We start from the raw sequence: 12,751 nt of genomic DNA, 5'->3' as shown, positions 1-12,751 counted from the left end.
AAAGCCTGGTGCTCTTCCACTGTAGACTTGACGTAAGTCTCATTTTAGGTTGAAGACACCCTGCCACATTCAAAAGTGTTCACACAAAAATGGAAAAACTCAAAATGTCAATCACATTTCATGTTAGAAGTGCATTTTGTTACTTTTCAGACCAGTGTGTTCCCATTTTCAGTCTTTGTAGCTGGACATTTTTTGCACAAACATGACTGCATCCAACAACTTACAGTTATTACAACGGTTTACATGATGACTTGTCATGTATCACTGTGTGACATTAGTCCAAAATGTCAAGACTTTATTTGCATTTCTTTATTTGCTACTTTTTAAATTTCAAGCCCATTATTTCCAGCTCCAGTTTTTGACAGTACAAAATCCAACCCCCATTCTTTTCAGATTACCTTAAACTGCGTGTGTCAGCATTAACGTTGACGACAAGCACACACACCGTCCTTGATGTGAACCTCAGCAGCACTTTGAGTAGCAGCCCTGTCAAAATATCCTGTCACTGTACTCTGCTGCTTTTATGAGCGACAGTTTAAACCCTCTTGTTAGGGTAAGCGATAGCATAGCAGAAACTATTTTCCAGTGTAAATACTACCTCCCGAAAGCCTGACTGCAAGGCAACAAGATAAGCAGCAGTTATGATAAAATGGCATGAAACTCTTTGTTGTTGCTGGGAATGCAAGCAGGCAGGTCACAGCATGGAGGGCTCGCTCTTAATGAGAAAAGAAAAAAACCCTGTTGTAAATCTTTTGGCAAACTTAGTCATGAAACATAGATTAGGGTGTTAATCTGCCATTATCACACTAAAGAGTAAGAGATTATTAAACTCCCAACATAAATCGCCAAAGCCTATGGTGTTAATGAAAGTTGGAACCCACTGGTTATTGTTTCATATTTAGCAAGTTGCAGCTTTTAAGTGCAAAATACGGGGGAAATAGTTATTATATGTGCTTCAAAAGCATGTCACAGCATGCAGGACACGCTCACTCGACACTTTTTAAATCAAGCTCCAGATAAAGTGACTACTAAGCACCATTACATAAAGGTACAGGATAAATACCACTTTCACTTCCCCTCTCAGGCCTCTGACAACTTGTCCCAGTCGTGGCCCCTTGCTCTGCAAACTCTTTGAAAAGAAAAACAAAAAAGAGATGCTGTACAGCTGCATCCACAGCAGTATGTCCCCCTTCGTTTTCTATGGCAGTCCTTGGTTTCCCCCAGAGGCTCCAGACCCTCAGTCCCTGACCCCAGTAGGGAGCCTAGAGCACCGCTGGTAGGATTGGGCATGAAGGGGGATTTAACAGCCACAAACCTGGAAGGCAAAGAGCTGTTTCATATAAAATTGTCCCACATGGCCATTATAACATTTCCCCCCCGGTGAGTGCTGGAAACTCAGGGGAGCTGTCAGGCTGGCAGGGAGGCCCAAAAAGTGCATGTTGACAAATTTCTCCCCACCACAATAGCTCCCAATGTTTTCTAAGACTGGGAGCTATATCACTGGGCTCATATGAACAACAGGGGGGGTGATTGAGATTTTACAAAGAGGCCTACTGTATTTAGGAGACCGAATGCCATGCAGCTCCGACATGTGCGGTACTGTATATAGACATGATGACACTTCCTCCATGCAAAAGCTTAAAAAACAAACCATCCAACTAAATGAGAGGCTGGTACTTTCCCCCACCAAAAAAAATCTATTGAGATTTTCCACGAATAAAGCTCTTTAGTCTCTGTAACGTAATCACATTACCGCCAAAAGGTCTGTACGTGATTGCGCCGAACCACTTCCCAAACATACGAATGTCAGCTGGCTATTCTCCCCTTCTGAGGTTCTCAGAATCTCTTTGGCTTTACCAGGAAACAATTTGCACAAGTTGCACACTGTTGCACACTATACAGGTCCAACAAGTGTTGGCCCTTTTATAGCCAGTTCCTCCTCCGGTATTTCTACTGATGAAATCCCTTTTTTTTCCTCAAAGAAAAAGCTGAAACAAAGTTATATTTTAAATAACTTTCATTCCTGTAAATTCTCAAAATGGGTGCAAAAGTCTTTCAGGATGCGGTAGCAGCGATCGACACTCCCAGAGGCCAAAAAGGAGGTCTTTGTCACGGGGTGATGAATTTCCTCACTGTGGCAATGACTTATCCTTAGCCTTCTGTCACCACCTGTCTGCCCTTCTTCTTCACTAAATTCAGCCGGCCGTGATGCCGCACGGAAACACCTCCTTTGCTCTGACGTCTGGTGTTATTTCACATGAAGCCCAAAATGGACTTGGAAAAAAAAAGAGCTCGGAAGGAATGGAGGCAGCGTTACAAGGGCCTCATTGTTTGAGCAGTCTAATTGTCTTGTCAAGTATTGCCACGGTGAATCTCAGAGATGGATCGCTCACCTGTTCTTTCCATTTGAGCTTTCCTCTTGGATCGTCCCACGGAGACCGCATCCTACAGCAGCTCCATTGGGTGAGAGAAGGACACGGAAAGAGAACATCTAGGAGGGTCAATCAGTTAACCGTCCACTTTTCTCCATTTAAAACCTTTAGGCGTTGTCTTCAGCATGAATCACTTCTCTTTTTTTTTTAGTTAAACATGAACGGACTCCTGACAGAGAAGTTTACAAAAACTCATTTTCATAAATTAACGAGGCTTCTTTTGTATGAAAAAAAATGCTCTATTTATTCCTGTTCTTAAAATATTTGCTAAAAAAACTACAGTGCCGAGTTGTAAATGGAAATAACTGAGCTTCATTTTAAAGATGAAACTGTATATTTGTCACCAGTTTATAAAAATACATCACACAGACTTTATGAAGAACTGAGAGACTGTCCCACTGCATTGTTTTTGTTTCATTTGTTGGTATTAAGAAACACATCATGTCAGTATTACCTGTTAAATATGATTGGGAATCAACTAATATCAAATCAAGAGGCTTGATGGGTTTGGTATCTGATGTGCACCTGTAGTAAAACAGGTGTAAACCCTTCCTGGGGTCTTTCCTGATGTTTTCTACATGCAAAATAATTGAAAAAGAAAAATGTGCCACGGGTTATTAACGTCAATATTGAACTTCAAATTGCTTTCCTAGTTCTGTGGATAATCAGAGGACACTTGCTTCATTTAGACTTCGTTATACTCAAAATGAAAAGGTTACTCTTGAAAACAGACACTTAGATTTAATGTGTGCAACACCAGAACCACTCAAACTGCTGTCTATATTTGTAACCTGTACTCTGCCGACTGCCAAGGAATGTGCCAGTATCAACATGTTGAAGCTCCATGAAAGATTCCAGCTGAAGGGCCCATTCACAAACAAATCCAGCCTGTCCCGGCCTGATGCGAGTCTCCTCCCTGGCACTGCAGGGAGTGCAGCTGCATACTGAGTTACCGTTATACTCTGCACTCTGGACGGATGGGCTTACACCTTGTTTTGTAACTGCATCTTCTTGGCCGCTGGTCTTGCATGTTGTGGTGTGCTGTGAGGCCACGGTGGACCTTGTTTCCCGGTAGCAGAGTGGGGACAATGGAGAAGCCTGGGAACTGAAATGCAGTAGGCAGCCACTCGTAGAAACCCAAGAGCTGCTCCCAAGCTGCTGTCTTGTTTTTGTCATTACAGTTCCCTGTAATGTAGATGAGCCTACCCACTAATAATACTGCATGATCTGGCTGTGCATGTGCACGGTAAAAACAGGACACGGTGTTTCTCCGTGGTTTTTCTGGACATGACTGACTGACTGATTCAAAAAATGACTGACAATGTGCAGCTTTATGGGGGAGCTAGCCAGAGTTTAGATGTATGAACCTGTGTATTTTTTTTTGCCAAAAAGAGAATGAAACTTGTTTTTTTTTTCTTGGCAGAGTTTACCAACAGTATTTTTTCAATTGCCAGCTCAAAGGCACTTTAACTCGATCATGCCGGTTTCCATATTTGCTCACTTATACGGGTCTCCCTTCCCGAAAACAACTCGAGGAAATCAACCCCACACAACAGATAGGCTGAGCTCATGTGTCACAATAAGTTAATGGTTGTCAAGAATAATGAATATGTTGTCAATTGAAAGGATAAATATGCATTATTACGACTTTAGTCTTTTTGTCTCAGTTCTCTGTGGCTTATGACAAGTGAGATGAACGTTTCCCAAAGTAAATTAATGATGGATTAGTTTCACCTTTTTTTTTTTAAAGTTAATGAGGAACTTTCAACAGGGTCAATTTAAAACTAATGCCCTTCTATGATCAATATAAGTCAATGAGATCATCAGCAAGAAGTTTTTTAATTTGTATCTTGCAGCTACTTGCCCATCGCGGACAGACCCAGATCCGGCTTCGCTGCCCCCTTTGGTCTGCAGGAGCAGCTCCGACAGGGGAAAGACGAGAGCCCTGCGCCCCAGAGCGGCTGCTCCTCCCTTGGCCAGGACCAGAGTTTGGCCTCGCAGCTCCGCTGGGAGCCAACGTCAACAGCATGCGGCTGGAGGTCCAGGCCGTAGTGCTGGGCCCACTGGAGGAAAGGGAGAGACGGAAGAACCACGCGGCGGACTGCGCCGCCGGGCGGACTGTCAGACCCTGCTGCCGTGAAAAGAAGGGATCCTAGGTGCTCGGAGACACTTTTGTTTTTGTCTACAGGCGCTGCCAAATTCAACACCAAATTGAAGTTTCCCTGAGTAGCTTTAAGCTAAAATGTTCTCAACTTCTGTCATTTCAAGACCTGCTGCTCTGCTTAGTAAAAGCTGTTGCTCGCAGTGCTGTAAACCAGACTCCAGTCCACTGTAAATCACTTCTAAAGATAACAAATATGCGCACTGTTGTTCATGCACGCGTGCATGAAAAATAGATAGACATGCTGGGGGATGAAGATCTGGAGCTGAGACCGGGGTATTTCTTGAGGAGGAGTGGCCTGGCGTGTCGCTGCTTGGCAGCTCTCTGTCCTTTTTTTCAAATCATTTGCTAAACTCCCATCAGCACTTCTTTATTTAATGGCTCATGACAAGGTCACAGGGAAGATATTTCTCAGAAGATAAGGCGAAATGCCCAAAGCATTAGCATCTGTCTTCTTTGTTGATTCTCCATCCCAGTCTTGGCTGACTTTCTTTTCCATCACCACCAACACCACCACCACCGTCTCTTTTTCTCTCTCTTACTGTCTCTCTTTCTGCTCCATCTGAACGATTGCCACTCTCCCACACAGTGAATACTGTGAGCCACACATACCCTGTGACCCCGCCCGTCCACTGTGCTATAAAAAGCCAGTCAGTTTTCCTCCAAACCCATGGAAATGAGTAGCAGCGCCAACCGCCACCCTTACTTAACCCTCCAGTCTACATCCTGCCAAGGACCTGCCATTTGTGCCAATCTGTACTCTGTGTACTACAGAGAGTGTTGTGAAACTTTGCATCTATTATGATTTTATGCAGTGTTGTATTTAGCCGAGGTTGTACTCTGGATAGCTGCGCAAACAGTCTGTGTCGGTTTTTTTCTCGCAACCAAAACAGGCAGTAGTCTTCATCAAGTAATGCTAAAGGCATCCATTGTGGACAAAGGTTCAAATTGTGTTCCTTGTCATTTTTCTTTTTGTAATTGGACAATGTGGACAGTCAGTCAACTTCTCTTCCCTTCAGACATGAAGGCATTAGTTGTTTTTCCAATGGTGGAAGAAGTGCTCATATTTATTTTACAGGTAAAAGTAGCAATCCAAATATGTTATAAGGATATAAGTGTAGATAGTTTGAGCCTTAGGCTGCTAAAGGCTTCTCTATGTTCACCTGCTGTGGCCACAAAAATGTATGCCATAACTGCTGTGAGAGTGAATTGCTGCAGGTGTAGCCAGATGTAATGCATACAACTTGTTCCACCACCAGGAGTTTCAACCATCCTGAATGTATTGCAGCCATAACAAACACAGTACGATTTGTCTCTGAGATGAAAGTTAGTTTGAAAACAAATTACAACGTGAAAGAGAAGTAGAAGAGACATAAGGAGGTTGGCAACCACAGTAAGATAGACGTCACCAGCAAATATCTCCTGGAATTCAACGATAATACATATAACAGTTTAAGAGCTGAGCTTATTCAGCAGGAGGACAGCTATTGTTGGCTTCTCCTCCAAAGGCAAAAGCCAGAACGCGCTAGATGTTTCCACCTTGCCGCAGCCAGATTTGCCGCTTGAGGTTAAATGACAGCGTCATAGGGCTCAGCACCGGGGGTGAAAGGTGGCAACATAAAATCATATGGATTTGCTTCTGATTGATAATGACTTAGAATAACAAGTAACAAACTGCAAAGGAAAACGCGCTGAAGGAGCTGCTCATGAATACTACAAACACAGAACTCCTAACTTTGAGTATTAACAACCTCATCTATCTGACCTGCCTCCCTTTGATCCTCCCAAAACCTTATTGAATATAAGATATAGATCTCGAGGTGCAGTGCATCTGACAAAATTGCATCCTCTTGATTTGAGAAATAGACTTTTTTCCTCTCCAATCGTGGTCCTCGGCGCAGCAGCAAGGACGTTAGATGGGTGGGGCCTGAGCATCTGGACCAATCTCACGCATGCATGCAAAACACTGGATGGGATTAGTCACGACGGGCGGTCGATGGCCGAGGCCGTAACACAGCAGCTAATTAAAGTTTGTGAGAACAAAATAAATATTGCTTTCATGTCTCTGTGGGGGGGGGAAAGGATTTGGGGCTGTGATGTGGGCAGTCGGTGAAAGGGTCAAGCTTTGGGGAGAGATGGATAGACTGGTGGAGGCGGAGGGCGTGGCGGTCTTGTAATGGAGCGATGAACCAAAGGCTAAAGTCGAAAGTGTTTATCCTCCCTTTCCTTTCATTCGTAACATTGGTTGACCATAACTAAAGCATAGGCATAACGATAACTCTCAGAGAATAATACACAGTTTGCCATAATCACCCTAATCCAAAAATATACATATTCTTTGTGTGTGTTTGTGTGGCAAAAAAACGTTTCACTCTGACTGATTTTGTAACTTCAGCATCAGAAGTTAGAGCGAGGAACTTCATGCAGCTGACGCTACGATCTGTTCTTTCTTAAAGCCAAACACATGGAGGAATGTTCTCCTCTTCCCCCTCAGCTGGCATATGAACGCCTCATCCAACTTTACTAAGTATTACTTTTGAGTGTAATGACAGCGTTTCTGAGCCGACCGTGTGCATTTTATATCCCTGTGGAAAGACTCCATACTGTGAGATTCAGCGTTTAGAGCTCGAACACAAGATCTAGTCTTCCCTCTGTGACCGTACACAGAAAATACAAGTCACGCTTCCTGCATTTAGTCTCTTTCTTGGTCAGTGTGTGGACAAGCTTATTCAGAGAGGAGTTCATTTATAGAGGGATTTATGCAAAATACTCTAGTTAACTGCCAGAAATATTTTTTGTTGAACAAGGGGATGTGCACAGCCGTTAAAGAAAGATTAGTTCTTGTTTTTACAGTTTCCACAGTTTTTTACTGGGCTCTAAAAATAGAGGTGATAGTTTAAGATATTGGTAAATATGCCTACATTTACTCTGAAAGTGAGTTGAGTGGAGCGTTCCAGCACAGTGCAATATCCTAAAGTCTTGTCACAGTGAGATTGATAGTTTTTGGTACCAATCTGCCTGTTCAGAGAACAAAAGCAAAAACCTGTGCCCGTCGACCTAATCTGGCATGCTGCGTTGTAATGGTGGATGTGCTTTGGTCCACCCTACCAGCTCTATATACCCAAGCTCTCTATGTTTACTTATTGTTGGAAACAGCCCTACATTCCCCCTCCCCTATAATCCATCAACCCTTCATTACCTCAGCCCTATATTCCACCAACGCTTTGTTCCCTCAGCCCAGGATCTCCTTATTGTTGCAAACAGCCATGAAATCCCTCAGCCCTGTATTTCATCAGCTCTCCGGTCCATTTATTGCAAGGCCCAACATACGTATGTTGCCTCAACATAGAAAGAATACTCCGCAATTTGAATGTGTGATTTAGTTCTGATTTCCCTACTTAACGAGACTAAATCAATAAATGATATAGGGCTAAAATAAAAATCCCAAAACAGAGGTGTTTTGCTGAAAACAGATGCATTTCAGCTGCTGGCAACTGAACACCACAACAGTGAAGTAGTGGGCCGTGACACTCGAACAACTAGCTGGACGTTATTGAAACCAGCCGGCATTGATGCTGCTAATGTTTCCTTGCCAAGTGATACATAATCCCACGCCATTGAAGGAAGTTGCTTCTCATTGGGCGTCTCTAAAACAGACCTGTAAAGCCAGCCAGGTGGCTTTTCTGACCTCCCAAGTTGTCTTAATGTTTAATCTCCCAATAGTAACTGGTTGTTGTTAATTCCCGGTTTAGCTTGCCAAAAAAAACCAAATGTCTGTGTCTTATTTCTTCTCTACTGGTAAGGTTTGGCAATGGCTGCTAATTATGGTGACCTTTCCAAATTAACTAAGAGCTAAAACTGTTTGTATAAATGATTGTAGTTTGAGGGAATTTAAGTGGAAGGATCAGTTTTATTTCTGCCTCGTTTCCGGTGGAACCTTTTTCTCCCACTGGCACCACTGCAACAATCTCAAGAATTAAACTGAGTCTCAATAAAAATAGTTGTGTTATGATTATGTTTAGCTGAAATGACAGAGATTATATAGAAGTTATCTGCTGGTGAGTAAGAAATGTGTCAGAAGACACTGCAGGATCTTGATAGGAGGAGGAAGGAAAGGGATTTCTCCCTGAAGATCTCCTCTGGCATGTGGAGACACACAGAAAGCAGAATTTCACAAGACGTTGACAACAACCCAAGAGAAATTGGCAAAGTGCTTGCCTGTTAGAAATGTGTTTACTTAAGCCGTTGTCAAGAACATCATTACCATTTCTAGAGGTTTTTTTTAAACTCAAATTAATCAGATAATACAGATTTGGGATTGTGCAAGGCTTTCCTACTGACTTCTCCGCTTGGCCCCTTGATGCCTGCTGCTATTGCAGTTTGAGGAAATGTTCTGTTAATGCTGTAACTTGCTCTGCTTGAGGTTTACCAAGCTGGAAGGTAAGTAAAGGCACAATCTTTTGGCACAGAACAGAATCACTCAAATATACTGTAATCCCTTTTCCACCTGATATCACTCTTTCCAAATAATGTTTCCACGTTGTTTAATACATAACTACCCACTTATTTCTGCTCTTTAACATCCCCAGATTTACAATACCTCCTCTGGTGCCTTTAGGAGTGTGTTATATATATATTCTCTGACCCCTTAGCTCTTATTACATTTGCAGTATGCAGTGGCTAAGTTGTTAAGTGAACACACACAGCGACACACACCTTCAGGCGGAGGTTGGATGAATCAGATTCACAGTGATAGTGGAAACACACACCTTTATACTTCCTGGTTCGTGATTACACGGCTTGTATACAAGTTGAGTGTATAATGTAGACATTATAGCACATTCATTTTCCTAGTTATAGCTACGAAAGCTGTATGAGAACAGCCTGTACCAATGAGTTCAAAATGTATATTTTATGCACGCGTCCCTATTTAGCTCACTGTTTTTCATTGCTATAACTGTGAAGGAGCCACTAGGGATGTGGGACTAGGTCAGGAAATACCGCTGTGGAAGGCAGTGGCTCTCCTTAGGATTCCTCTGGCTGGGAGGCCCTCTCTGACCGGCCTGACTGGAATCTGAAGGCAAGAGGAAGCAGGGCAGCTAATGACCCGAGAGATCCCTCTCATCAGGCTGCTGCAACCTTTCAAAGGCAGAGAGGGAGGGAGAGAGAGAGAGAGAGAGACAGACAGAGAACCAAATACCATTTTTTCCCAGAGAGGAACTAGGGCTTAGCATTCCTGGCATTGCCACTGGCCTTCAAACAATCCATACTCTATCCTGTGTGTGCTGGGAGAGTGAATGGCCGCAGTGTGTGAGACACACAGGCCCAGTTTGCCCAGTGAAGGGAGAGCAGCCAACGTTGCCAGCACACTCAGAGCCCCAGACCCGGCCCGGCCTCTGTCCCCCGGCCGCTAAGCCAAACACTCACATGTCTGAGGCGGCACTGTCGAGCCACCGCACAGGCCCGAGCACTGCTGAAAACACACTCCAGGAAGAAGAAAAAAGAAGAAAAAACAGCCCGGAGCCCAACAAGAGCAAATATTTGATCAATCTGAGAAAGGCCAGAAAGATGATGAATGTGCATGAAGTGGTGGGGGGAGGGATGCAGGGATGGCTGCAGATGAAAGGAGCCATCATTGTATCAATCGCTCTTTTGAAGTAAAAAAAAATCAACTTAAGTGACAGGTTATTGTAGAATAAAAGACAAACTAAGAGTTACTTTACACGTATTGCTGCTGTTAAAGATGCCAACAAATAGGATCATTGTTGTCGTCGCTGCTAAAAAAAAAAGCCTCACGGCATGGAAGATGTTTTTGTCATTTTAATGAGAGGGAACAAGAATTCAGGTGACCTGTGATTCCAGTTTTACTTTCCAAAAATAGAACATGGGAGTGACAAAAGAAAGGGGCCAGTTTCAGATTTGCTTGAGCAACTTACGACCTTCATGAACCTACTTATCTTTGTATCAGTACAGCTACACTAACCTTTGTCACATTCATTTTCCTTCTTTGCACACCACCCCCTCTGATGTGACATGATATAACTTTATTCATGTGCATCGCTTCAGAATAATGTTAGTGTGTTGGTGTCCAAATGTTCACTGAAGCCGTGACCTCCACGGTGTCTGACCCCGGTCACACTAAGGTGTACAAAATGTCTTGAGCCACACCTCACACATTGTGTTCCAATTACATCTACATAAATAAACCATTAGTAATCAAACAGAGGTAGGCAATTATCTGTATTTGGCACGCTATAAAAAGGTCAATCATCTTGGACAGAGATCAGTGGCGATGACTCAGCTAATCAAAATGAGTGTGTGGGAACTGACGCACAGGGAAATTTTACATGTTTCCAATATTCTTCTTTTGTTCCGTGAACAAATCGATCTGCATGACGTAAATGCTGACTCTTCACCATGAGCCTGAGCTGTTATTATTATTAAACAAGCATTAAACCAGCATGATATCTGTAAAGAGAGGATAAATGCTTGTTGAGCAAAACAAAAAGATCCCACATTAAGAGAAGAACATGAGGTAGACACGACTTGAAACATGCAGCAATTGGATCACAGCTAACCAAGACCTTAACCAGTAGTTGTTAACTGGCCTAAAACTAAACTAAGCTTATTTTACTAGTGAAAATGTCATGTCTGGAATCATAGACTGTATTTAAACAGTGGACTGACTCATTGTGATGGATCTGACCATGTTGGGACTGCAGAGGAGTGATGTAGAGACTCTGGTAGCAATAGTTAGCGTCCTGTCAATCACAAGGTAACCACACCCTAAAGCATTCCCTGCTTTGTGGTCTATTTTACTCCAAAGTAAAGACCATCATTTACTAAATAAGCTTCATGCTGTATTTAAGAAGAATTGAAAGTAGCAATTAAGACCATAAACGCATGTTCACAATGCTTACTGAGGTAATAATTTAAGTAAGTAGGGTCATTCTCTCATAGACTCCCATACCATCTGGTTTCATATGCAATCACAGGAGTCACACCCTGCTGGCCAGTAGACATAATGCAAGTTGTTTCTCTCCTGGTCGAGATGGCCGTAATAGATTAACCGTGTGCCTGTGGGTCACATTTGGAGGTGGAGATAGATTATTGTATTTTAGCATAGGGGTGTAAAGCTTTAGCCAGGAACTCCAAGCTCCCAATACAAAAACAAAACTTCTATTTTATGTAAGCTGGACCGTCATTGTTTTTTATTTGAATTAAAAACTTTTGGGGTTTTAATTATATTTTCAAAAACTAAATTTAAAAATAGCAATTCTCTGGTGTTAAGAGCTGGAACTATTTCTTGGCGAACAGCGGTCAATCCACCAGCCCAGAACCTCTGAGCAACGTCTCAGCTGACAGCTTGGCAACCTCACTGTGAGGACAACCACCTGTGGAGAGACTGCACCTGGCGAGTGTTCACCAAGAAACAGTTAAAGAACAGGAGGTTTTGTTGGACTCTGGGTTGAGCGGAGACTTAATGGCAGAAACAAAGGACACACGGAAAATACATCACATGCTTGTTGATGTTTTGTCATGCTACCTGTTTTTATGCTAAGCTAGGCTAATCACCTTGTGTGTGAGTGTCATCAATCTAACTGTGTTGCACGAAAGCAAATAAGTGTATTCCATAAAATGTCCTTCACAGATTGACTTTGTTGGCCAACATTCCTTTCATTTTATTTTATTTTTACAGATCACTCTTCATTCTTTTTTTTTTTTCAGGTTGACAAAAAAACATGATATTTTAAGTGAAGCTCCTGTTTAATCAGGAAGTCAATACGTTTCATTCCCGGGCCTCTGTGCGTACTCACGCCCTTCTACTTCCTGTTTTCGTAGTTTCATCAGATGAACTTCATCAGTTTACCAGTCCCAGCAAAATCATCAGCTAACAGACCTGTGTGGAAAACACTATAAGGTATCCGTGTGTTTCTAGGAACACCATTTACTGCATAATTGCCTGTACGATTTTATAGTTCCCTCTTTTTTTCATTCATGATTTTGTTCCTGGCTAAAAGGGGTAGGAATCCACACTAAGTTCATCAGTGAGTGAAGTGTGACTGATGAACTTCTCGGTTCGTCATGAAACTGTGGATCGGCTGCTGCTGCACAGCCGATCTGAGGCTCATCTGACACGTGACCAGTCGAGTGGCGA

The sequence above is a fragment of the Clinocottus analis genome, unplaced genomic scaffold, assembly GCF_023055335.1.
Source record: "Clinocottus analis isolate CAN_PGR_092001 unplaced genomic scaffold, fCliAna1.0.p SCAF_14, whole genome shotgun sequence".
NCBI lineage: Eukaryota > Metazoa > Chordata > Actinopteri > Perciformes > Cottidae > Clinocottus > Clinocottus analis.
This window is presented reverse-complemented; position numbering follows the sequence as displayed.